At 34.1% G+C, this 27,554-nt stretch overlaps 1 protein-coding gene across 20 annotated transcripts in view; it reads right to left on the bottom strand.

The window, feature by feature from the left end:
• Adgrl2 (adhesion G protein-coupled receptor L2) overlaps positions 1 to 27,554 on the bottom strand; it is a 655,342-nt gene that overhangs the window by 113,466 nt on the left and 514,322 nt on the right. The window lies entirely within an intron of this gene.

Below are 27,554 nucleotides of genomic sequence, written 5' to 3'. Positions count from 1 at the left end.
TCTGTAGATTTTTATACTAAAGTTGAGAGTAAGAAAGCTAAGGAGCAAGGGTTCTAATCTCCCCCCCCCCAACCTTTTTTGTTGTTGTTGTTCTGATCCTGAAGCTTGATCCTGAGTTCTGAGGGGTTTTTTTTTTTTTTTTGCTCAAGGCTAGTACTCTGCCACTTGAGTCACTGCTCCACTTTCAAGTTTTGAGTGATTAATTAGAGATTAATTAGTTTAATTAATTAGAGACTTGTCTCAAAGATTTTCCTACCTGGGCTCGTTTTGAACCTTGATCCTCAGATTTCAGCCTCCTGAGTATCTAGATTACAGGCATGAGCTACCCAGGCTCCCTAATTCTCTTTTTTGTAAGTATATTTTGTTTTGTTTTGGTTTGCATCTATTGAGAAGACTAAACAGTTCTGATTTTTTTTCTATTCCTGATAAACTGAAAATGACCAGACTTCAAAAGGAAAGTAAAAGTGGCCTTATAAAGGAACAAAGAAAGTCATTCCTTGAACCTTAACAATCTGGTCCTCTTCTATTTCCCAGTCAGTCAATACTGCCAACATTAGCTCAGATTGCACAAGCCAGACACTAAATGCTAAGCCCTGACACCATCCCTTCCACTTCCAAGTATAGCTGATTTTAATGTTTTATTTAAATATCTTTCTAATCCATTTCCTTTTTTCCCAATTTCTACTTTAGCAAAATAATCCAAATAATTCCACTGCTTTCATAATAGACTTTCCAATCCCATACATGTGGTTTTGTAGCTCTACCATCACCCTTCTGAAATCACTCTCTTCTCAGCAATCATGATCTTTCCAAAAACAATTGAATCAGCACAATCTCCTGTTAAATATCCTGAATACACTTTCATGTGGTTTAATCCAAATTCTTTAAATTTACCAGTTGCATTTTATTATGCATATTTAACTTTCCAACCAAAGATTACATTAAACCTCCTGATTTTTGCTCAAATATCCCTCCCATTCTGCACCCAAATGGAACATTTTAGTAAGCAGTGGACTATATTGCCCCCTATATGGAGCTAATATTCAAAGCATACATAATAGGGACTATCCCCTTTCACAACCTCCCCCCAAAAAATTTAGACTAAATATGTTCATGTTGTAAAAGTGCTAAGAAACAAGTTAGCAGTATGTTGTATGTAGGAAACATTATAAAGGTAAGGTATGCACCAGGTAGTTACTCTGAGAGAAACATACACATTTTTTAAAGTAAAACAGAATCATAAAAAGAAACGGGGAAATGATTAGGATCCAAATATCAAACAGGTAAATAAAGGCTCTAAAGAATACTAAAGAAGACTAGTGTGTCTGAAGGCAAAGGATCCCCAAAAGAATCTCCACAACAGGTTGAAGAGAGCTTCAGGTGCAATGTCCCTTAGGACTTTAACGATGGAGGCCCCTGAACAAGAATAATAGGAAAAGAAAATGATCCAATTTCCTCTAAAAATTTTTGCTTAGCTGTGTATAATGAATGAAAGTGGCAAAAAAAATGATGGAGGGGTAACACTGTTCACAAAAATGTACTCATTACCTGACTTATGTAACTGTAACCCTTTAAATTAAAGCAAAATTAGGAGACCCTTGGGAATAAAAAAGAAAGAGTGGGTAAAGATGACCAAGTGTCTGCCTCTGTAGAGCACAGTCCATTTGTAATGTAGTAAACTCCCTCAACAACTTAAGTTTCACTCCTAATACACCAAGAACGCTTAAAGTGATCTTTGTGCAACATTACAGCAGTACTTGCCACAATACCTAACTTACACAAATGACATAGATGAACTTCACTAATAAGGTAGTTAATACGTGAACACATCAATAAATTTTATAACACACAATCTTACCTTTATTTATGAAGCTTGTTTATTAATAAGTGGATTTAAAGGGTGTAATTCTGTGCTTATGTCAATACATATTTATGTGGATATGGTGCAGCTTTTATCAAATTCTCCAAGCAGTTAACAGGCTTAAAACTTTAAAGGCGTTAAAGCTAGAAGGTACAGACATAAATAACCAATAATTTAGAGTTGGGAATGGAATTAATGGTTTTTCTCTCATGCCCTCTACACTTTCTGAAAAAAGCTAGCTCCATGGTACAAGGTCATGATAAAGAAGTCAGAATACACCAGGGAAGAAGTCTGGTTGTTTTCATAAACAACAACAATAGCATTTCACTCTTCCCATAGAGTTCAACAACAAAGCTATCTTCTCCACCAAAGTACAGTAAAACATATAATATATAGGCTATTTATGTTGTTTTGGGAAAGTAGACTTCTCAAAATACTGAGATTTTGGGCACCAACCATTAATCACAATTTATTGCCAACTTACTTCTTTGAATCAATAAAGAACGTTAAGTTTTACTTTCTCCTACCAAAGTTTAAAAGTAACCATTTTCTGTAACAAAGAACTCAAAATTCTTCTCAAATTCAGAAATACAAAACAGTTAATTATGTAATTTATTTGTAGTCACAGATTAACTCCTTATATTCTAAAATTATCTTCCACTTACAGTTCTGTTTAAGAATCACAAATAAGATCCTTAAGTGTATTGAAAGTATCTAGCACATACACATACCAGAATGTTACTAGCCAACTACACAAGATCATTTTCTTTTGCACACGATAAACAATTTAATAACTCTGCAATTAAGATGCTTGCAGAAATAAATCTTAATAGACAATGAAAAATAATCTTTCATTTTGCAACATACAAAATCCAAGTTTATGCATGTCTCATAATAATTAAAACAAAGTTTCAATAATAATTTTCAATAATATTTAGGGAAATTTTAATAAATTTCTATAAAGTTCAGTACTTACTGAACTCAAATTTAAAATGGCAGTGTATCAAATATTTGTTAGCAAATAATATATATTTCTACATATTTAGTAAGCAGAATATTTACAACACTGAGTTTTTATTGAGCCATGTTATGCTAATATACTATTCTTACAATGTTATTTTATAAAATATATTTTGTCCTATGAATCAAAATTGATAAAGGATAATGATAAGACCTTGTCCTCACAGAGGTTATAGCGGGAAAGACAAAGTTTTTAGAAGAAAATAAATAGGATGATGTAACTTGGGACGTGCTTGCCATTAGATGGCTATGAAAAGCGTCTCTGGGGACTGAGAGTAATTAGAGCCAAGACTTAAAGGATGAGAAAAAGTCAGTGAAGTGACAAGCCGAGGAATGAGTTCCAGACCCAAGAAAACATGACATGTTCCAGAGCAGGAAGAAGGCAAGAGCATGAAATGTTATTTCTTTCCTATTTTGGTTAAGAGTAGCATAGCTTAGCAGTTAAACCTTGGGCTAGGGGAACTAAGTTTGAATCTGAATCTCAGGTCTACTAACTACAGATTTGCAGGCAGTGGTTATTAACCCATTTTAATCCTTTCTTTTCTATGTGGTGGAGAAAATAACAACTCTTATGGCATAAAATGTCTTCCATACATAAAACACTCAATTCCTTCTTTTTCCATCATTGATGTCTCTCTTGTCTTGCTTGACTTAAAAAACATTAATAGTAATAGCAACTATTTTCCCTTTAAATGTCACAGTCCACACAGAACACAGTTAATAAAATTATTTCAAACAAATTTTTTCAATGCCACTTAATCAAGTTTTCATGGAAAGTTATGATGTAAGCCCTCCTCCCCTTCTATGCAGGGTGATTAATTGTCTCCCTGGGAGCTACAGTCTCTGTACTGTCTGTGGGGCATACTGTAAAGGTTACTAACAAAAACCACTTCATTTCCCAGGCGTTTCTCAGGAGAAATGTGCCATTGGCTCAAAACCAGAAGCTAACAATACTAATCTTACGTTTCTCAAAGTACAATTAACAGAGAAGAATTAGAAACTACTTTGGTTTCTACAAAGGTAGGTCCTCATTTACAATTAGCGGGAAAGTATCCTCTTCCTGTATATTAAAAAAAAAAGTTGGGCTGAAGGCATCCATTCAAGATTAAAGCATCTGGCCTGCCAAGCACAAGACCATGACTTCAAATCCCATACCACTGCCCATACCCCCAAAATGGCAAAATTTAAATAAATAAATAAGAAAACTATCACCTTTAAGTAAGATATGTGAACATTCCATATGCCCAATGACAAGAATTAATGTCAATCAATAAATAAAAGCTAAAACTCATACAGTTCTACTATTTTCATTGTATCTACTACTTACAGTTCTAATTTTTTATCACATTAGTATACGTTTGTGCTTTTAATCATGATTATCGTTTTATCACTAAAAATCTGATTACTAAATTTCAAAGTCTCGCTCATCAACTTCTCATTGGAAATATTGGCCAGAGTCAATGATTAGCCTTATCAACAGTTAAAATTACATGGAATATTAGGAAAACAAAATAAGGTTACAGTTTTAGAAATGTAGAATAAATATGAAAGAAGAGTACTGAGTGAACATACTGTTTTAAAGACTACAGCCAGCTAGTTTAAAGTAATAAAGGAAAGGAAAACAATGGGATAAAAATTTCATTATAAATTAATAAAAGTAGTTACATATGAAAAATCCATTATCAATTAACTAGTACAGTATACTAGGAGTTATAAGTTTTACAAATGGACAATCAAATGCAAGCAGGTGGGAATAGCCCATTTTCCTACTTGACTCTGAATATATTTAATGGGTGAAACTTTCTCGATAGTAAAGATGCAACTGTCAAATAGAAATAGTGAAATAATCAGGAAATTTCAAAATAATTTTACCTATATTTAAAGACATGGGTCAATTCATTAATGATATAATACTGTGCACATTCTAATGATAGTTATTTGGAGGAAGGGGGGCTAAGAGATTGTTTATGCACTGACTCAATATAGAAAATACATTACATTTCTTCATATTAGAAACTGGTCTTTATTAAATTTTCCAAGGATATGCTGCTTAGACACATGGCATTGCACTTACTTAATTTCCCCACACAAGAAAATCTCCATGCTAACAAGTTCTGAGACTCACAATGAGCACCTTATTTATAGAAGGATAACAGAATTAAGCCATGAAATATAATTAACAACTTATTACTTGGCAATATTTATAACTTGCTATATCTTTGTTGACTACTATCTAAAGTAAGTAAGTGTACAGGAAAAAGCCAGGTGCTGGTAGCTCATACCTGTAATCCTAGCTACTCAGGAGGCTGAGATCTGAGGATTGCCATTCAAAGACAGCCCGGGCAGGAAAGTCCATGAGACTCTTATCACCAACAAACCACTAGAAAACCAGAAGTGGAGCTGTGTCTCAAGTGGTAAAGCACTAGCCTTGAGCTGAAGAGCTCAGGCACAGCGCCCAGGCCCAGACTTCAAGCCCTACAACCGACCCCAAAAAGAAAAAAAAAGTGTACAAGAAAGTACAACATTGAAAGTCTTGATTTTTTTCATTTTTCATAGGTTCCACAGTGACGTGTATATATTAAGGAAAAGCTGGACTCCAGCATTTTTAGTTCTTCCTCCATAGTAGATTGCTACTTATATCGGGAAATTGTAATTTTAATGCTATTCCTATAAAATACCTTTAAAAAATCACTGAAAAATAAATTATCTGCTATTCCACAGAGTAATTTATTCTTGGTACTAAGGAACTACAAGAGTTTAAGAGGTGATTTAATACTTGTGACACAAAATTCAATATGTGTGGGTCAAATGTATTGACTTCTAATCTTTTCAGACAACTCTATTATTTTTTTCTAAAACTAAATATATATAACTCAACTACCAGCCTTTGTGTATGGGAAAACATGCTTTTTCTATCTGTGCCAGGCTTTCAATTTATGATGCCTGGTTTCTTCACTTTCATTTGCCCCATTGTTAACAATTAAATCTCAGTGCATCTAGTAAACCAAATTTAAAATTCACAAGAGACATGTTTCCTATCTACCTTTCACCTTTCAACCTGCTCAGAGACTTACAGCAATGTAAGAATCATTGAAGGGGAGGAGGGATTGTTGTTTCAGGCAAGATCGTCACATTCTTTTCAAGTACAGGGTTTGGAGTAGAGAACAGAAAGACTGTCAAATTGTTTTGAGAATTTTTTTTTCCCTTTTTCTTTTCTTTACAGTTTCCAGAGAAAGATCTCTTTTTAGAAGCATCATTTGCCTGATAGCAAAAATGTAGTGATTTCCATTTGTAATCCCAACATTGTAGAGGCTGAGACAGTAGGATTCAGAGGCGGAAAGGCAGTCTGGGTTACAAACAAGTTCTAGGCCAATGTGAGCTACTCAGTCAGAACTATCAATCAGTCAATCAATAATCTGTGCTGCCTTGGGACAGTATGTGACACTTGGGAAACAGCAGGAAAATTCAGGAACCAATCACCCCTAGAATTATTTTCAGTGATCACTCTAGTGCTTTCCAAGTTTGCAGGCAATAGGAAAACCAACCTGAGTTCTTTGTGGCCCACTTTCAATTCATTGATGACCAATCCTGGAATCAGAACTCAATCAATTCTATGAAATGAATCAATCCTATGAGCCAAAAACTATTATGTTGGGGCTGGGAGTTGGCTCAGTGGAAAAGCGCTTGCCTTGCATGCCTGAGGCCCTGGGTTCGATTCCTCAGCACCACATAAGCAAAAAGAAAAAAGCTGGAAGTGGCGCTGTGGCTCAAGTGGTAGAGCGCTAGCCTTGAGCTGAAGAGCTGAGGAACAGCGCCCAGGCCCAGAGTTCAGGCCCCATGACCGGACCCAAAAAAAAAAAAAAAAAAAAAAAAAACCCCAAAAAAACTATTATGTTGGGAAACATTTCTAGTTCAGTTTCTTATATCAGCTAGCTACTACTATTGATCACAAGTTAATCATCTGACTTCACTGTACATTGGCTTTCACCAAACTTGACTCTATTAAGTACATACACAATATTAACTATGATAGAACATTAACAAGATACCAAAATTACTTATTCCGTGTTCCAGTGTTTGTTCTGTGTATGTATGTATAAATGTATGAATATATGTGTATTTGTGTGCGTGTACTTAGAAACTAGCATAGTTTATGTATTTTGTTTCACGGATGATTTAATTTTCAAAAGTAATTTTAGTAATTTGTTTTAATACAGTGCAATTAGGATAGTGATCATTCATTTATTTATTCACTCAATCATTATTTATTTAGTAACTCTTCTGCAGGAGACCCTGTTCTTACTGCGCAGGAGACACTGGTGAAATGTGAAAAGAGGTGAACTTGTTTGTTCAAAGATTAAAAAGTGCTATGAAAATATTACACTGTTTTCTACAGATTTTATAAAAGGCAAATTTAGCAAAATACATAGACACTAAAAAAACAGTTATATTGAATTAATATGGTCATCTGCTGGGAAATTCACTTACTCATTAATCTGCTATTCCTTCATCTAATACTAATTCATTTGAAAATACTCTGTGTCTGATACTTTCCTGATGTCCCTGAGTACATGCTAGTGAAATATTCCTCTCATGGAACTACAATGAAGCTAAGTAAAATTAACTCTGAATCAAAATCTATTTATTAGCTTAATATTAGGTATCAATACAGAGCTATTTGTTTAACAGAAATTGTCATAGAACAATTGGGAAGTACAGAAAAGTTTGGGGTTTTTTTTTAATTATAGGAGCTACTAGGTGGATATTATTGTTATCAACAATAAGAAAGAAGTTTCTAAAAGGACTGGTTCAGCACATACCAGTTGTAATACACACATACACAACTCCCTAAACTTACCCATAATACAATATAAAATCAATGTGTTTATTCTTAATATATATGTGTGATTTTTCATATTTAATTTTTTCTCTCCTCCTTAAGTCCTGTTTACAATTCTTTGAAAATTATGAACTATAAGTATTCCACAGTTTATTGAATCTCATATTTATCCATACTAAGTTTCTTTTTCCTTAAGTGTTACAAATTTCCAAGCTGGAAACATGGCTCAAGTGGTAGAGTACCTTCATAGTCCCTGTACTCCAATACTATCCCTCCAAAAAACCAGCAACTTTATAGTCACCAATTTTGCTACTCTTTTAACTCTGAAAGGGAATGCTAATATAATACTGTCATAGTCACAAATGAAGTTTTATTGTTCATTTTCTCTAGCAACAACGATCAAACCCAGGATTTCTTGCATGCTAAGTTTAGGATATGTGCTATAAACCCCAGCCTACAAGTTTATTTTTTTTCTATTTTTTCAGTAAGTCTTTTAAACTACTGCCATATACTAAGAACACCAACTTTTATGATGAAAGAGTAGCATTCTCAAAGCACAGAATAATCCTTCAATTTTATGTTTATTATTAGGAACAAAACATTTCTGCACACAAGCCGTCAATAGATGATGAATGTAAGAAAGTGGTATTATGTGAAAGTTACAACCAGAAAGAACCATCTGTGAGCTGATAAAGGCTTTTTCTAGCATTCCATCAAGGCAATGCCAAAATATCTAACTCAATGCAATTAAAAAGAAAGTTAAACATAACGTCTAGCACCAGAGACAAAAGCATATGCTGAATGCCTCATCTTCCACTTTCCCAATAAGCTGTCTGGTGTCAAGGAAAGGGGACTGAGCCTGAGTGTGAACAGTGCTTGTGCATTTATGAACCTTTGCAGGCACTTCTTTTATACATATATGCATTGCTTTTTAAATCATGGTTGGATTAGTCACAGACACCACAGTACAGATATTGAGTAACATTCCAAAATGGAAAATAAAAATGGATATTCATTATTACAAATCAAAGAACATGTGTGTCATATAGTTTTAGGAGGGAATAAATTGCAGCTCTGCATGTATTTGCATGTAACTATGTATGCGTTTCCTCAACTACAAGACTAAAATTAGAAGATTACATATCTTTGGGGACCATTATCCAAGACAATAAATAGAAAACACCTAATAAAATGTCTGATACCTGAATAGGTTTGAAAAAAAATGCAATTACTTTTTAAATTTTATAATTGCAAGTACAATTTTGGGTGTGTGTGATGCTGGCCCTTGAACTCCGGGCCTGTGCTCTGTCCCTGAGCTTCATTTTGCTCAAGGCTAGTGTTCTACCACTTTAGCCACAGCACCACTTCTAGGTGTTTCTGAGAAGTTTATTGGAGATAAGAGTCTCAGGGACTTCCTGCCTGGGCTGGCTTCGAGCTGCGAGCCTCAATCTCAGCCTCATGAGTAGCATTACAGGTATGAGCCACTGGCACCCAGCTAAAAGTACAATTTAAAGAAATTAAAAACATAGTTATTTTATATACATAGAATACCAATTATACCTCTGAAAGTTTTCCAAGCATTACCCCACAACTGTTAATTACTAAAGCAATCATAATTGTGAACACATTATAAATTATGGAAAATTTAAAGTCTAAGAATATTTTTATTCTGGAACATAGTGTTCTTCACTGACAAGGTTATCTCTGCATGTTATTTGCATAATATCTATTACCTGTACTGTGAAGTGAGTGTGTGTGTGTGTGTGTGTGTGTGTGTGTGTGTGTGTGTGTGTGTGTGTGTGTGTGTGTGTGTGTGTGTGTGTGTGTGTGTGTGTGTGTGTGCGCGCGCACATGCCTGCCAGTACTGAGGCTTGAACTCAGGACCTCCCACTCTCATTTGGCTTTTTCTGCTCAACTACGTTAGCAACATCTCAACTTCTGACATACTTACTTTTTGTTGTTGGGAGACAAGAATCTCAATAGTTTCTACCCCAGCTGGCTCTGGTTGGCCCGGTATTGATAAGATCATCAGATCTCAGCCTTTTAAGTAACTAGGATTATAGTCTTGAGCCTCCTGTGACCAGCTTACCTATTATATTTTTGAGTATTAGTAACTTCACTAAACTGATTTCGTAAATTATTAATCAGATTCACTTCTCTTCTTGTATTTCTAATCCTGATTCATAATCCACTTCAACTGCTAGCATTTATCACTCACGATTACAGATATAAACTGCCATTTCTACCAGCACTGAGTTCATTTTCACGAAATGCTATTTAAAAGCAAAGCTGAGGGAAGCAAAGCCAGGTGATGATGAGGATTTCCCAATAACCAGACAGAGGCAGTTTACTGGGAAAGAAAGCATTCTTGGAAAAAAGGCAGTCTCTAATCCTGGGAGCAATGTATGATTTCTCCATCTTTAAAGAAATGGTAAAATCCATGAGTTTTTCTTTCTTAAGATTTTTAATTGGGAAACTCCAGAGGCAGTACAAGAGATGAAGTTGACAGCACAAGGCTGGTGGAGTAACAAAGTTATCCTAAAGACAGATTATAGGAGGAGAAACTCAGTAAGTCAAGAAGAAAGAGATTCAGAAAGATGAGCAAAATGCTAGTTGGGGGCAGAAAGAATGCAGGCGCAAGTGGAATTCAAAATCCAAGTAACTATGCAAGTAAATAAAGCCCCAGAAACCCTGGCTGCCCCAGATCTGAGATTCATGTTCTGTGACCATTTCTACTCCAACTTCTTTCTCTATAAGGGCCACAGGCGGTCTGAGTTACCCTAGATCAAACATTTATTAGTCTCTGGTCTTTACCAAAAACAAATAGGAATAAACCGTTCTTGTCCTTATTGGTAATTTGCCAAACCTCAGAAACAGTTCTGAAATCTCAATAATTCACACATTTTCTTTCAAAAATCAAATATCACTGCATTTTTTCCAGATTGTTTCTCACTTGGAATACTGCCAAAATAGTAACAGGACACTGGATAAATTCAGTTTACGTGTATGTTTTGTTCAGTTTAAATTTGTTTTGATTTAGCTGCTAAAAGTTAAAAATACGAAGACCCCCCCCCAAAAAAAATCAGCTTACTGACTATATAGAAAAAACTACCAAAATAATGACAAAAAATAATCATCTAAAGCTAAAAAGCATTTACCTACTTCTCCCCACTCCCCCGGCCTTGAACTCCGCATCTGGGCACTGTCCCAAACTCCCTAAACTTTTGTTCAAGGCTAGCACTCTATCCTTTAAGCTACAACACCACTTCTGACTTTTTCTGTAACTAATTAGAGGTAAGAGTCTGAAGAACGTCCCTTCCAGGTCTGGCTTTGAACCACAATCCTCAGATCTCAGCCTCCTGAGTAACTAGGATTACAGGCATGCAACAGACTGCAACTACCTACTTTACATAAGCCTTCCATCTTTGCATCCTTTCATCTGGAACCCACAAGGAGCTGTATGTATCACCTCATTTTTAGTGGCAAGTTGCTGTACACTCTACACCTTCTCCAGGGATGCCTTCCTCATGCTTTCTCAGCTGGCCAATTTTCCCTTATTCAAATATGTCTATGGTTTCAATTTCAGCTATATATTCCACTGATGTAGCATGATCTAGTTCCTTTACAGGTGTCATACTTAATTAGTAAGTTCATTAAAAAAAAATTCATGTCTAGCAAGTAGCACAGCCTGGGCATTTGGCAGATATTAAATAATTACTAATGAATTTCTAAACATTAATAACTTTTAAAGGGAGGCATTTTTGCAATTTTATAAGAAAACTCAGACTCCAGGTCAATAATTTGGACAAGTTAACTGGTAAATAATGATCAGAGTTGGAATAAATGGACTTTACACTAAACCCAGCGGTCTTTGAATATAACTTTTGTAGGTCCAATGAGAAACTAACAGAAATGTAATTTCACCACAGAATATGCCAGTGAAAAGAGAGATCAAGTCAATACAAACAATAATGCCTCGTACTTAAAAGCAGACTGCATAAATCCTGTGATATGTTCACCTCTATCACTGAAATGTGCTTAGTTGTAGAAGTGCCAGGATAACAATGTCAAAAAAAAAAAAAAAAACTACAAGAAACAACTTTCGGGGCTCAAGAATAACTACAAAAATACTTACATTTTGAGCACTTAGCACTTCATTATCTTACCTCAACGTCAAGATTAGAAAAAAAGGAAGACAAAAAACGTAATCATTAATAGAAGAAAAAGCACTAAGAAAATTCACTGCCCTCGGGATAAGCAAAAGACAGACCATAAACCTTCAGAAAAATATTTGTGGTAGTCAAGAAAACACGATTAACATAATTAATGAAAGGATAATTCTGTAAAACAAGTTATTAAATTTCAAAAATAGTAATACTGTTATAAATGCTTCAAGCATAAATTAATTTCAGCTCTACTTAGCAACAGCTTGTGATAAAAATTCGTAAGGATAAAATTTTAAATTTTGTTTTCAAACACCATAGTACTACATGGCAAAGGAGCTTTCTGAAGAAAAGTCTCATTATAATTCTATCATGTAGTATTAAATCTTTCCAGATCAAAAGGAAAAAAACAAATCAAAAAAATCTTCAATATTCTTCTAAGCAAGAGCACTTAATTTACTTTCATTCTTTCACCATCTCTCAGAAATTTTACTCTTTATCCACATGGCTTGCAAAGCACAGTTTGTTGGTACTTCAAAACTCAAACATAAAGCCTAATTAAATGTTCTAGTTCTCTTAAAACACTGACTTCCACATCTTTGTGTTCCCCAGTATCTCTGGACCAGAAAATACTGACAGTGATTGTTCTCAGTACTTTAAGGGGTAAAACTCTTGAAAGCCAAATCCTTTTCACACACATGGATATGGTGTTTCCAGTGTTCTATATGGCTTTCTTCTGGTACAAAAGCACCTGCAGTCTCTTACATTGTCCTGCTAGGCTTTCCTAAAAAAAAAAAAAAAAACACCTGGGCAGGCTGTTTACTAAAAATCCTAGACATTGGAAAAGAAGAGGGATAATTAGCAAATAAAACTATTCCTGGCACTCTCTCGACATTTGTACAGAACCCAGCTCCAAGCCAGCACCTGGTGAAGGCAACTGCTAGATGTGATAATTCCAATTTACACATTCAGCACAACATTCTGTCTGCCTGTCAATTTGAAACAGTTTCCTATTCAGTGATAACAGATACCCCAAAAGAATGCAGTGTTGAAATGCTGACATGAATTTTTTATACACCAAGTAGACCCTCTCTTCGGCACCAGCTGCATCTGCCTTCTTCACTCTTGGTATGGACTGACACTTCATTTCTTTTTTCTACTATATATAAAACTAAAAAAATCTACAACTGGCATTTAGAGTGTATACAAAATATCAAATTCTCACGTAAAATGAACACTAAGTTTCCTTAAGTAAAAAATAACTTAATGAAGATTCACTATGGCTATCTTTATTTATCCAGTATAATACTTGCCAATTTCACAAACCATGATACTACACATTTCTACTAAATAGAGAATTTACTAGTGTTTTTATTCCTAAGTTGATAGAGAAAAGGAAAGCATTAAACAGGAAGAAAAGTGACAGACACAGACACAGAATGGTGAATTAGTTATGCACTTGAAAATGCTAAAATTCAAATATTATGAAACTTTACTTTCCTCCATGAATATACATATGTGTGTATGTATGTATGTATGTGTGTATAGACAGACAGACAGACAGACAGACAGACAGATAGATAGATAGATTTGGGGGATATTGATGCTGGGGTTTATACTCTGGGCCTTGGTGCTGTCCCTAAGCTTCTTTTGTTCAAGGTAAATGCTCTACCACTTGAGCCACAGCAACACTTCTGGCTTTTTTGAGTAATTTATTGGAGATAAGAGTCTCACAGACTTTCTTGACCAGTCTGGCTTTAAACTGCAATCGTCAAATCTCAACCTCCTGAGTAGCTAGGATTACAGGCATGAGTCACCAGCATCCGGCTTAATTTTTTTTTAATAAATATTTCAGAAAGACAACTCAATCCTGTTAAATATTCAATAAATATACATTTTAGATACTTTCTTTCCTTTCATGCTTGAATGACAAATATAAAAATCATTAATTATGAAATATTAGTATTTTCCAAATATATGTCAGTTTATAGTCATAAATAGTTCAGTGTAATAAACTATAATTTCTCCTTCTAGAAGACTGTTATCATTTGTTCTCACAATATAATACCCATTTTCTGTTGTCCTGTGAAATAGGAATATATTCTAAGTTATTTTCAGTAGTGTCAACCTTTCATTTCAGAACTCATTGACTTTCCACATTAAACCCAAGTAATCAAGATCAAAGTTCAACAAAATGATGCTTTGAACTGAGAAATTACATTATTGTTATAGAACAAGAAATGATACAACTGTACTCTGAAACATCAGATCAGTGTCCAAATTGTCAATGAAAACTTTTTTCTTTTCTTTTCTTTTTTTTTTTAGTCCGGTCATGGGCCTGAACTCTGGGCCTGGGCGCTGTAGCTCAGCTCTTCAGCTCAAGGCTAGCACTCTACCACTTGAGCCACAGCGCCACTTCCGGCTTTTTTTTCTGCTTATGTGGTGTTGAGAAATCGAATCCAGGGCCTCATGCTTGCAAGGCAAGCGCTGTACCACTGAGCCAACCCTTGCCCCCCCCCCCCCCCAGCCCAAGGAAAATTTTTTTCTGAACAAATCTTTTAGTTCCTAAGTTCTCAACTCAAAATGTTTCTGCCAGGCACCAGTGGCTCATACCTGTAATCCTGGCTACTCAAGAGTCTGAGATCTAAGGACCTTATCTCCAATTAACCACTAAAACACTGGAAGTGGCACTGTGGCTCAAGGTAGTAGAAAAAAGGTAGTAGTAGCCTTGAGTAGAAAAGCTCAGGGATAGCTCCAAGGGTTTGAGTTTAAGCCCCAAAACCAACAACAACAACAACAACAAAGTATTGGAGAATACAATACTTTTTGTAAGTCAAATGCTTTCCTCTTCAAAGGTAATAGATTCAAAAAGTACATTCTATATCGTACTATGTATTTATTTCATTTGCTACCAAACACAAAATCTGCTGTTTTCCAAGACACACAATAAGTTAAATAAGGTATCCTTGAAAAAATGTTAAATATAGTGAACAAGAAATTCTGACTTCTTGAATATATATTCAAACACATTTACATGTAGATTTAAATGGAATTTATTAGTTTTAATATTGTAAGCTATAAAAAAGCATTTTGATATTAATAATAGTCACACAAAACATATATTGATTTAGGTAAAGAATGTCTGTATAACATATAATAAGATATTATTACTCATTAAGAAGATAGCATTTCTTCCTTGTTATATTGAAGCTTGAAAGATTTTCTAGTTTACTAAAAGAGGGAATTCACAGGACAAGATTACAAGGATCTTCCCAGTAACTAGAGATATTCATAACTCATCATTTTTTGAATGCCTTCATAATTACTTCTAAAGCAGTTTTCAAACCCTGAAAAGAAAATGACAATTCAGCAAAGTTCATCACTGGATTTCAAGTACTAACTTCCCTATTTTAATTCAGCATCAGTTACTATCCTGATAATTTTGCACCAATATGGAAAGGAGGTAACTATCATTTGCTACAATTTAGTTTCGAAGCACATTTAAAAGTATACTCAGTTGTTAAACCTAAAGACTATTATTGCAAGCTACACATTCTGTATACTCTAAACACTCCAATATTCATAAACTCAATATTATTTGTAGGTGACTATTAGTAAAGATACAGCCAGCCCCATGAATGAAATGTGGACAATTAAAAGCTTGCTTTGGCACCAAGTCTCCTCTAATGTTTTTCACTGAAATACAAGTGCCTACTTAATCACTAAGAAAAACAAGCAAACAAAATATTGTCCTTGATACCTCATGAAATTTACTAAAACATATAAAGGAGATACTTAGAGTTTACTACAAAAAAAAGTACCTATAAATCACAGTTTAGTGGCGATCCATTTTATTCATAATTCCTGGTTACTATATTAGACTAGAGTGCTATATAAATTCAAAGGATTCCCATTTACTTTTAAAGCCTTCTAAAGATAGTCACTTTTGAGAATCTGTAACAAACTAACAAGGACCAATTAGTGATATAGCATGTGTGCATCTTTAAGAAATCTCACTAGAAAACTAAAGTTGACTTTCGCTAATTTTATACTCCACTTTTTGGGTTTTGCTTTGCTCGTGGAAAATCGATCACAGAATGGACAATGACTAAATGTGTTGTAGATTTTCAAACACTACGGGGTATGGGAAGGGGGAGGGGAGAGGAAAAGAGGATGAAGAGGACTTAAGTGAAGTAAAAAGATGAGAGTGCTGCTGGCTCTTGGTGTACTAAAATAGCTCTGAGATCTTACTGAAATGCTTCAGTAAAGGCTCAAAAGGGCCTATTGATGCTGGCAGGTAAAGAATGTTAAAAAACGTAAATATATTCAAAGTAGGAAACTGAGTATGTATGGACAATGGGTGACATGGAGTCTCCCTGCAGGCTGTAGCACAATGTCAAACATAGTGTGTGCTTGCACTGCTTCTGTCTGTAGCCTGTCTTTGAGTGAGTCTCTCTGCTCTGTTCATTGAAATGTTCAAATGAAACTACAGAATTAAAGAAGTACCAGTCATTTAATTTATTTATGTACATTTATCTTCTAAATGTAAATATTTAAAACTGTCAAGCAGCATATCAGGGAGAGAAAAATACTTTGGAAGGTGTCTTTACTGTGACAAATGTGTCTTTATCTTCAGTACTAATACTTTTATAAAGTATGCAACCTTAAAACTCATTTACAAAGAGGCTGGTGCCAGTGGCTCATGCCTCTATTCTAGCTACTCGAATGGCTCTGAGTAGCAGTGTTTAAAGCTAGTCAGGGCACGAACGTATGTGAGATTCTCAATTAACTACCACAAAGCCAGAAATGGAGGTCTGGCTCAGGCAACACCCAGGCCCTGAGTTCAAGACCCAAACTGGTACAAACCCTTGTACACAGAAATTCTTCAATTAACTACCACAAAGGCAGAAATGGAGGTCTGGCTCAGGCAGCACCCAGGCCCTGAGTTCAAGGCCCAAACTGGTACAAACCCTTGTACACAGACCCACACAAATTATATATTTATTAATATTCAATCAAAAATCACCCCCAAAAAGCAAAATGTAATTTTAAATCAAATATAAATTCATTTTTTCAAAATTACTAGAAACATTTGTTTGGACTTTGTCAGAAGGGTTTTAATTTTGTATCATTATGTTTTATACTTGCCCAATCAGTCGAACAAAAGTACTTTATGTAAAATGATTCTTTTAGTTGCCTTAGCTACAAATCCCTGCAGGTTACTATAATTGAAATCTACTCACGTAAGTTAGAAATAATTAGGGCCCCAAATTAAGCCAAACACAAAGTTAATTCAAATAGTCAGCTGCTGTCATTTAAATGGTTACGGGTTTTATAGTTGTTTAACATTTCTGAAAGCTTTTTAATATACTTTGTTCTTCAAGTCTCTATTTAGTAATTGAGTCCAAATAGATTTGAGATCGAGAAGCAAAGATCCACTACCTTTGAAAGGAGAGTCACACCTATTCCTAGCTTTTGTCACCAAATGTTTTCCTCTCCATCTCTGCTATCAGTCAATTAGCAACACTGTTGAAAGAACAGGAGTGACAAGTCTCAAAGGCAAGCTTTCTAGTAAATAAAGCAGGATCTCAATCTGCAGTGAGTGCCATTAATGCCACCAAAATAAGCTTTTAAAAGCTATCAGGAACCCTCTGTATTTGCTTAAATGCTGAAACAAAGCAAAGGATTAACAAGCTTCCTGCTGCAAGCAAACTAAAAGGAAAAGGTAATGCCCTAAACCCTAGATCTGAAGAAACCCACAACTATGATATCTGTCTATTTTAATGACCACTGATAATCAGTGTAAAATAACTAAACAGTTAAAACTGTTTAAAATTATTAGAAATTATACAGTCTGATAACCAGCAATATTTGATTTCTCCAAAAAGAAACTACACTTTCAAAAAAAATTTTAAAGATGTGCTAGTAGCCACAAATTTCTGAAGATTATTAGAAAGTTGAGAGTTAACAAGATAGATCCTCTAATGGTAATACATGCTTGAAATCGCACCTACAAATACAGGCAGGGGGATCATGAGTTCAAGTCCAGCCCAGGAAAAGTTAGCAAGAGCCTATCTCCAAAACCAAACACAGGCAGCAAACAAAAGGACTTAGAGTGTATGTGTGAGGCCCTTCATTCAATCCCCCCCACAAAACAATTGGTCCTCCAGTAGTAAGAAAGAAAAAAGCCAATCTTTATATAGAATTTTTGGTTTTGCTTTTGTTCTGTGACAAAAGTGTCCCACTATGTATCCCAAGCTAGCTTCAAACTCATGACCCTTAGGTCAGCCTCTGGAAGTCTAGGATTATACTACACTCAACCCTTACTATGCTTTTTAATTTGAAATGGTAATGAATAAATCTCTTGACAATCCCCATTAAGCCAAACAATATTGTACACATATTTCGAGGTATACTTTTTTAATTCTTAAGTGAGAGGCCCGGCAGGTAGTAAAATATAATCACTGACTTGGAGCTGAACATGAAAGTCTAGAGGAAGAAAACTGGATTGGCCACAACTAGAATGTGGCCAAAGGGCAATCTAAGTCTTAGTTTCTTCATCACACTAATCTCCAGGTGTGATTCCAAACTAAAATTCCTTAATTCCACAGAATAAAAATTCTATGGTGCTTATACAGAATCTGTTTAAAATATTTACCTCCTTTAATTTTGGCTTTAAAAGCCTGAGTAGACTCATAAAAAAGAAAAATCTGTATTAACCTAAAATTAAAGTAAATCATTGTCAGTAACCTATTTTTGTCTTTAACAGGACAAGCACAAAGACACCATGTCCTCTAAAGAAGAAATATTATGTCCACTACTTCAAAGAAAGCCAGTAATCTTTGATTATACTACAAAGTAGAAAGAAAAAAAAAAAAACCACTAAATGACCTTGCATGGATAAAATATCCTTGGCTAGTTTTACTGGCCAGCTTACTCACAGGTACTCAATTTGACATTCATATAGTGTTAACACGTCACACAGTATTAATACTGAAGTGAAAATGACCACTGTACTTGGAAATTATTATAAGGATGATTACAATCAAATAGTGAACTTCTCTTAAAACCAGTTAAGGCAAGCAAATGTACACTTTTCCCTTCGTTACAGAATTACAAAATGCTGCTTTCAGTAATAAAGTTGTATTAAGATGTTATTAAAAGTAATTTATGAACAACAGAATGAAAATAGGACAGATCAATGGGGAATCCAGGAAAATGCTGGTGAGAAAGGGTCAGTCTAGACTGGCGCTCACAGACCTTTCAAAGCAAATCATCAGATAAAAGGTCAATACAAAGCACATAAAACAGGATTAGGCTTGTAACAAACTATAAAAATTTTCAGCCAAGTTTCAAGGTAGTTTGGTTCCTTTATTAATAAAATGCATTATAAAATTGAAATACTGTTATTTCTATACTTCATCTGAGTTTTTTGGGTTGGGAACAAACCTTGATTTTTAATCATGGAAATTATCATTAGAAAAACATCAGATTTTTTTTCTTTAGGCATAACATTTTAGTAACCAAAACTCCTGATACAAAATGTCCTGTCGTTGGCTCAGGACCCTCAAGGTCACCTGAGTCACCTTGGTAAAAACACAGGCTACCATGGCCCATCCCCAATTTCTGAAATGAGATCTACATTGTGACAAAATCCTCAAGTGATTTACAAGTTAAATTCTGAAGAACATTCTAGACAAGTAAGATGGTTTTATTTTAAAGCAGCATGACCTTTCCTTAATTTTTTTCTCCTCTCACACACATCTTTTCCAGAATCTTCTATGCTCTGAATCCTTACATTGATACCACAGACAGACCTTCCATCCCCTATTCTAAGTCCTTTTACCAGGACACAAAATCTCATGTTACTTAAAGCAACACAAAGGGAAAATTACCTAAAAAACAAAAAAATTTCCTTAAACAATTCAAATAACCTACACTGCATGTCTCCTTTGTTTTACTAAGCAGCATCGTTTTATTGACAGCAGACTACCTTTGGAAGTGGACCTCACAACCCAACAGGAGTTCTGCACTATCTGCACAGTTAATCATCCTTAATATTAAAATTTTGGGCTCTCATTGTACCACTACCTTAAGCTATTTAACGTGAGTTTAATATTGGCTTATTGCTGCAGAGTTAAGATTTTAGTAGTTGAGCACAAAATCATTTCAGAGTTTCTGATTTGGGAATGTTTGTATACATTAAAAACAACAACAACAACAACAACAACAAAAACTGCATGTCAGTCAGAATTCCAAAGTTTTAGTTCAGAGTAAATGGACTTTCAGTTTGGAAATGCCTATCTATACAACAACAAAAAAAAAAGAAAACTGAGCAATAATTAAAGGAGAAACTATACACATACATCAATTAGACAAACACAAAGGACACAAGTAAACCATAGGAAGCACTCTATAAATAGGCAACAAAATACCTGAGAAGTTACTTGTATCTCTTTTTTTAACAGTAAACCCCAGCACAAGATTAAATTCTGCATCCCTCTGATTAAAAAAAAAAAATGCAGATTAAATTCTGAATCCCTCTATTTTTTCCCAAGGAAACTCATATTTCTTGACACTTTAGGATTCATTAGAAACAATTTTATATTTACTATCTTTCAAAGTCCAATCAGTATCAATATCAGTTACTTTAAGTGGTTTTGTACCAACTTCCTCTATTTTGTCAAATTTTGACCCATTAAGTTGGCTTAAAAATGCTTAATGTCATTAAAATTAAGCAACTGAAGAATTTAGTGGCTTGGGATAAAAAGTAGAACCTGCCTATCAATAATGAACCTTAAATTTGATCATAAGCACTAGTTAAAAAAAAAAGCTGGAAGAGATAAAGCTCTTACCAAAAGTCAATATTAATTCTAAATTTATATTTTAGTCATATAGGAAAATGCAAGTGAATACTTTAACTGATACAAAGGTGAGATTTTAATCTGCAATTAGTGTAAATTCTTCTCATTTTAAAATCTAACACACACACACACACACACACACACACACACACACACACACACTGCCAGGCAAACTAGAATACATTTTTCCTAATAAAAATAACAATGAACTATAGTAATATAATCAGAAAAATTGAACAAAATAATTAACATCAAAATTACAATTACAAAAAAAATAAGTATACAAAAAACACAATCAGCCCCTATATTACAAACCTAACTTACAAAAACACTTTTTCACATGTTAATGCATCAGCTTTTTTTTTGGTTGGTTGGTTTGTCAATAATGGGGCTTGAACTTTGGGTTTGGGTGCTGTCTCTCAGCTCTTCAGCTCAAGGCTAGTGCCCTGCCCTACCACTTGAGCCACAGTGCCACTTCCTGTTTTCTGGTGGTTTATTGGAGATGAGAGTCTCACAGACTTTCCTGCCTGGGCTGACTTTGACCCTCACATCTCACCCTCCTGAGTAGTAGGATTAGCTAGGATTACAAGCAGGAGTCACTGCCTGCTAATGTGTCAGTTGTTTAAAAAAAAATGTAAAGTATCTCTGGTTAAGGATGTAAGACTGACAATTTCCAATATAGAACTTAATGTGAACATTCACATAGCTCTTCATAAAAGCCGATTTGAGAGGGTGAAACTCTTCAAAAAGATATGTACTCATTACCTGACTTATGAATTGTAACTCCACTGAACGTCACCTTGAAAATAAAATTTAATTTTTTAAAGCCAATTTGGACTATGTTTGTATCACATCTTGGATATAATGATCAGATTCTTAGAATTCTAGACTCTGTAAATAACCACGTGTAAAAGAAGAAAATCATATAGGAGTATTTACTTTTCCTCACACTTGAAGGGAATTAGGAACACTGTCAACTAGCAGAAGAGCCATTATAATCCATGAGCTAAATATAATGACATGATAAATTATCACATAAAAAATCTGAAGAGTACATGAAGATTGAGAATTTAACTTTATTGTTTTATATATATATATATGAGTTGTGTTATTTATAATATCAAATGCATATTGGAGAAAATTTTTATAAAAAAGTAATGTGACATGCATGAAGGTCAAAGTATTATGAACTTTAATTTTTTCCTATTCTTTCTCACAAACGTGTCACATTCAAAATCAGGATAAAAAAAGACATTTTTAAAAATAAACTCTCAAAGCAAGAATTATGGCAGACATAAAAGCCAATCTCCTGAGAGTCCTGTGCTGATAAGGGAAGATTAAAAATGTTGTTTTTGCTTCCTGAAGCACAGATACAGAATTCTCTTCTCAGCTTTACATTTTTAGCCAAGAGATTCCCAAGGCTGACTCTAGGTATTCTCTGAGAATCACTTCTGTCAAGTTGACAAAAGGAGTTCAAGAACAGGGTTGAAAGATGTCATGAGATATTCACTAATCCATAGTGATGTCTAATACATGTAGCCTGCATGGCTGTCATATGTCATTCTCTGTCATGTGAAGGAAGTGAGAAGGAAACCAAGAGTAACGCAGGGTACCAGGCATATGCTTCATCAGATGCTCCCTTAGTAGTATGACAAGCATGTTTCAGTCCAACACCTCTTTAGTATTTTGCAAGAGAATCCATTTTTAAAGGCATACCAGATTCTACCTTCATTCTCTGATATGTCTAATCCCTTATATTGTTTTAGGCTCTAATACTACAACCTAAGTATACAGTACATAAAGAGTGAAACTCTTAATTTATAAACTGAAGCTAAAGCTCCAAAGTAGAAACTAATATGTAATGAGTAATTGGCAGAATAACAGGTTGACAGAATTAAAATCCTTTAAATGCTGCTTTGCCTTTAAATGAAGCTACCTTTAATACATTACTGATTGTTTTCAATGTACAAAAACTGTGACAAATGCTTAATATTCATGTCAAGGCTAAATGTACTCTGGTATTTTAAAAAAGCTAAATTTTCAGAATACTGTATATGAAATATTTGATACAATCTCTACTGCCACAAAACAGAGGCTCATAAAATTCAAATAGCCAAAGATTGTAATGTTATTGAGATCTATAGTAACTGATGTCACACACTTACTTATCAACAATGCTTCCTTATAATACTTCCTAAAGCTAAATAAAGGCTTTCCATTATGAGGAAAAGAGGTAAAAGATGATAAATAAAGCAGAAAGTGGGAGAAAAACAAAAATAATCATCTATTGAATTTAATCTTCAGTTAAGAAACATGGAAGATTTTGATTCTAAATGCTAGCATATAAAAATGATCAAATTATAATCCAAGTGACTTTTATGTATCCTATTACACTTAGTTTTTAATTTTTTGCAAATCTAGGTCACATTCACAACAAATTTACCTTCATCTTGAATTTCAATAGTAAAACTTTGTGGCATTTGGTTTTAGCACACAAAAAAGATCAACATCATACAATTTCCAAGTGGCTTTAAATTTTATATATGTTTTTAAGACAGGTTCTTGATATATAGTCTAGGCTGCACTTGAACTCTCTGTCCTTCTGCCTCTGCTTTCCAAGTGCTTTGATTACAGGCATGCACCACTATGCCTGGCAAATTTATACTCTTAAAACCAAATTAGATCACTACCTACAGAGAGAAGGCTGCTGCAATCGAATTACATTCTACCCATAAAACCTAATAATAAAGAATATTTAAAGTGTTGTAAGAGCAATATTGTTATGTATTTCCTTAAGAATAAATTCACACTGGTCTACACTGAAAATATAAATAAAATCATTAAAAAACAAATGGCATTGTTCTGAATGGATATTCATTTACATAATTTGTGAGTTTATAAAATAAGGTTACATTTGCTATGCATCGAGCACAGATACACAATTCCCATTAATTTAATGGGAGTTCTGACTCCCATTAAGTTTAATAGGAGTCATACAGCCAAATCCCCATGTACCTTGCTGAAAATTTACCTCCTAGTCTTCAACTAATCAAATGTACTGCAATGAACAAAAGTAGTCAATTTTGCTAGACTAAAAAACCTAAAACCCCTACCATAAGTCAATTCAGCACTATTATAAAAATGGGCATCTAGTTATTTCCAACAAGCAAAAGAACAGGGTATTACAATGAAGAGACAAATAAAAGCAGAAGTTTAGAAGTGCTTATCTCTAATGGAAAATATATTGCTTTTGCACGGTGATGTGACTACTTCGATTTTCCTTTTCCTTAAGAGTGTCAAGCATTTTTTTTATTATTTTTAAGTTCCTTTTCCATAGGACAGAATTATACCCAACCCTGACCAAAGGCATAAAAAAGAAACCTGAGACTACATAAACACTAACTTCAAGAAAGCAAATGGGTACTAACTTCTAAATCACAGGGAATCAAACCATAATTTTTTTCTCAGTGATAAGAGTCTTGCCTAGCATGCTTGAGGCCTGGCACTTGGCACCTGTTAATAGAACTGCTTGCTGTCCTCTCCCTTGCTCTTAACATGCTGTTTAGGTGATGAATATAAATTGACGAATTGCTTAAAAAACGAAAAAGGCATTATGTTCTAAGCACTTAAATACATCAGTGAACAACAAAAAGTCCCTGTCACTATATAGCCAACATACTGTATAACTATGTATACATATGCACAATACAGATTTTATGTGTAAGTAAAAGTTTTTTTTTTTAAGTGCAGTATTGGGAATTGCTTACATATTTTTAAAGTTTAACCATGGAGAATAGTTATCAATTCTTCCACCAAACTCAGACAGATTATTCTGAAGGAAATAATTTTCTGATTCACATTGAACCTTTGGATCTGCTTTTTCTTATACTAGGTACTGAAAATACTTTACAGACACATACCATATTTTAGCATGAGAACATCAATTCAAAAGACAATAGAAAATGTGCTTAGAGTAACTGTTACATTAAACACTGGCAAGATACTATATCTACCACTATGTTCTTAAATGTTCTTGATTTACATAAAATAAATACATAAAGCCATACTGGCATATCTGCCATTTATATTAAGCATTATGTTTTTCTTTGAAATAAGTATAAGCAACAATGTCATTTGAGTTAATTAACTAAAATTTGGATTTATGAGATCTAATCACATTCTCGTTGCATAAAAAGTTCAAACTGAAATCCATATTATTGTCTTTGCCGAGGAACCACTATTATTTGTAACTTGTCACTTGAGCAAGCCTTCATACGTCTGACTTAGGCTTGCCAGGGCTCCATTATATAGCATAATTTAATCCTCTAGGACACAAAGATTCAATTTACTTTCCTACTTACTGATACATGATTCCACAGTGGGATACTATGCTTACAAAAATTGGCCAAAATAATCAAAGCACACCAGGTTCTCAACTGAACTGATTTGTCAAGGGCTTGAGGTTAGCTCTCCAGGAACAAAATCAGTTCTAAGAAAAATTGGCAAAACATTTTTAAAAATCTGGCGTTAACAACAATATTCTGAATTTGCAAAATATTCATGCAAATGGACTGACAGACAACTAGAAGAGGAAATTATAAAAATTAAATCTTCTTAAAATTACCTTTCATTGTCATTATGTCTAAAATACTTACTGATTTTCTCTAATGTGCATAAGAGGGTTTGGGGGTTATAGCTCAGTGGTAGCATATAAAAGGCCATAAAAATGAAAACAGAGAAAAACACACACAAGAATTACTACATATTTTTAGGGCTTGCCTAAAAACAGATTAAGTGTTCTTTGCAAATTTGGAAGTATACTGCTCAAAGGTACATACCTAAAACAAATTCAAAATGAGATATAGACTAAAATTATACCACAGAAAAATACAACCAAAACGGAAACACACAAAACTCAAAAAAGGCAGGCAGAAAGCATGGCTATTTTACTGTATTTTTTAAATTTAAATCTCAAATCAGTTGATATCAAAAATCTTAGTATCTGGTTTCAAGTGAAAAGTTGGAAGACTAGGAAAGCAGGTTAAATCCTGAAATGATACAACTAACTGTCCCCTGGCAAACACTTTTCAAATTGTGGCAGCCTTCACCTGGCCTGCTGCTCTTTGGTTACTTTATCTGTTTCTTGGCCTCGGTAGGTGTCTGAGGTTACAACTCCAACATTAAGAACACCAGTTCATCAAATAAGAACTGTGCTTCATACCATTTTGGAATCCCCATCACCTGACTCAATATAGTCACATTCAATAAATATAGGGTTGAAACTATAGAACACAATCTCATCTGAGTTTATAGGCAAGAGCCTAGAAACTAGTATGTACACATACGTACGTACGTACGTACACACACACACACACACACACACACACACACACAAAGACATACACTTCTTAAGATTTTAAAAGCTAACTTTCATGCTAGGGCTCAGAAGAAACTTAATGGCTGAAAAATTACATTTCTATCTTCTTTCCTATGCCTCTCATACCTAACTTTGATTGGTTTTCTCGACAGGTGTTCGAAGACCATTATCTGGTTTCCGGCAATAAAGGGCTATCATATCATGCAAAACTTTTCTAAGACAAACTCATGTGATGCTGAATCAATGTTCTAACAGTGTGCACTGGCTGTGTACACTCTCACAACTAGCAGTGTGAATTCATCCCAGGTTCTCTTTTACTGGTAGGAGGGAATTCCTTCAAAAGCAACACCCCCTAGCTTGATATGCCAAAAAATGAAATTTCTCTTAACAGCAGATATGAATCCTGACCTAATAGGTGACACTAGAAATAAAACTGCAGTATCTCATGAAAAAGCGACTGCTTGCTAGCTCCCCACTGAGCTAAACTACTGTGCCAGCAAAGTGGTCTCTATCTTGATTGGAAATTTTTTATTATTGAGCTAATGAGCCATTGGTCCACACCTGGAATCTTTTTTAAATGTATAAAAACATTCAAATATAACAGCAGGAACTAAGATAGTTTTATCCCCAAAAACCAGATGTAAAATTATAGACCATACATATGATTTTCATAATAATTCAAGCCTGAGATTCATATTGTTAAACTCAGTTTCTACTTGTTTATCATTATACAGTATGATTCATTCAGATATTATTTTTAGATTTGATATATCTTCTATTCTAGAGCAAAGAGCAATGTCACCTAGAAATAAAATATTAACCCATTTGTAACTTTCAAGTGACCTGAATCTATGTGAACCATCTATATACTTCCTGAATATAGAAGATAAGAATATTTCTATGCTTTTTATTTATTTAAATTACACCATTAAGTTCTAACAATACAGTAAATGGAGGAAACAGGGAAATTGGAAAGAATATGACAAAACCTAAAGTTTAGGAAAAGTAATTCAAATAAAATCCTTTCAGCAAAATTAAAATGTCTAATATTTTGAAGCTTATTACAAAGAATGGAAAAGGCTTCTATTAGTTGATAATATGCTTCAATCTCCCTATCTCTCATTTTTTAATAGGTTTAAGTAAGATTATTTAATAGTACACATAAATCTTAAAATTATAAACCATTTTAATACTATTTCTTTGGGACTAAAAAAAATCCATGAAATTCATGTATATGAATTTCTCAGAAAATTGATATCCTTCAGATTTTAGAAGTTAATGTATTTTATGCCAATAACTATCATTATCAAGTAGCTATAAAATCCACACATCTTACCACCATATTTAACTTCTGTATTCAGTTAACCTTAAAATGCTCTTAAATGAATGTTATTTTCATATATAAATAATATTTATTATGGAAATAAGA

This window comes from Dipodomys merriami, unplaced genomic scaffold, assembly GCF_024711535.1.
Source record: "Dipodomys merriami isolate MVZ:Mamm:240054 unplaced genomic scaffold, mDipMer1.0.p SCAF_7, whole genome shotgun sequence".
Lineage (NCBI taxonomy): Eukaryota > Metazoa > Chordata > Mammalia > Rodentia > Heteromyidae > Dipodomys > Dipodomys merriami.
This window is presented reverse-complemented; position numbering and strand designations above follow the sequence as displayed.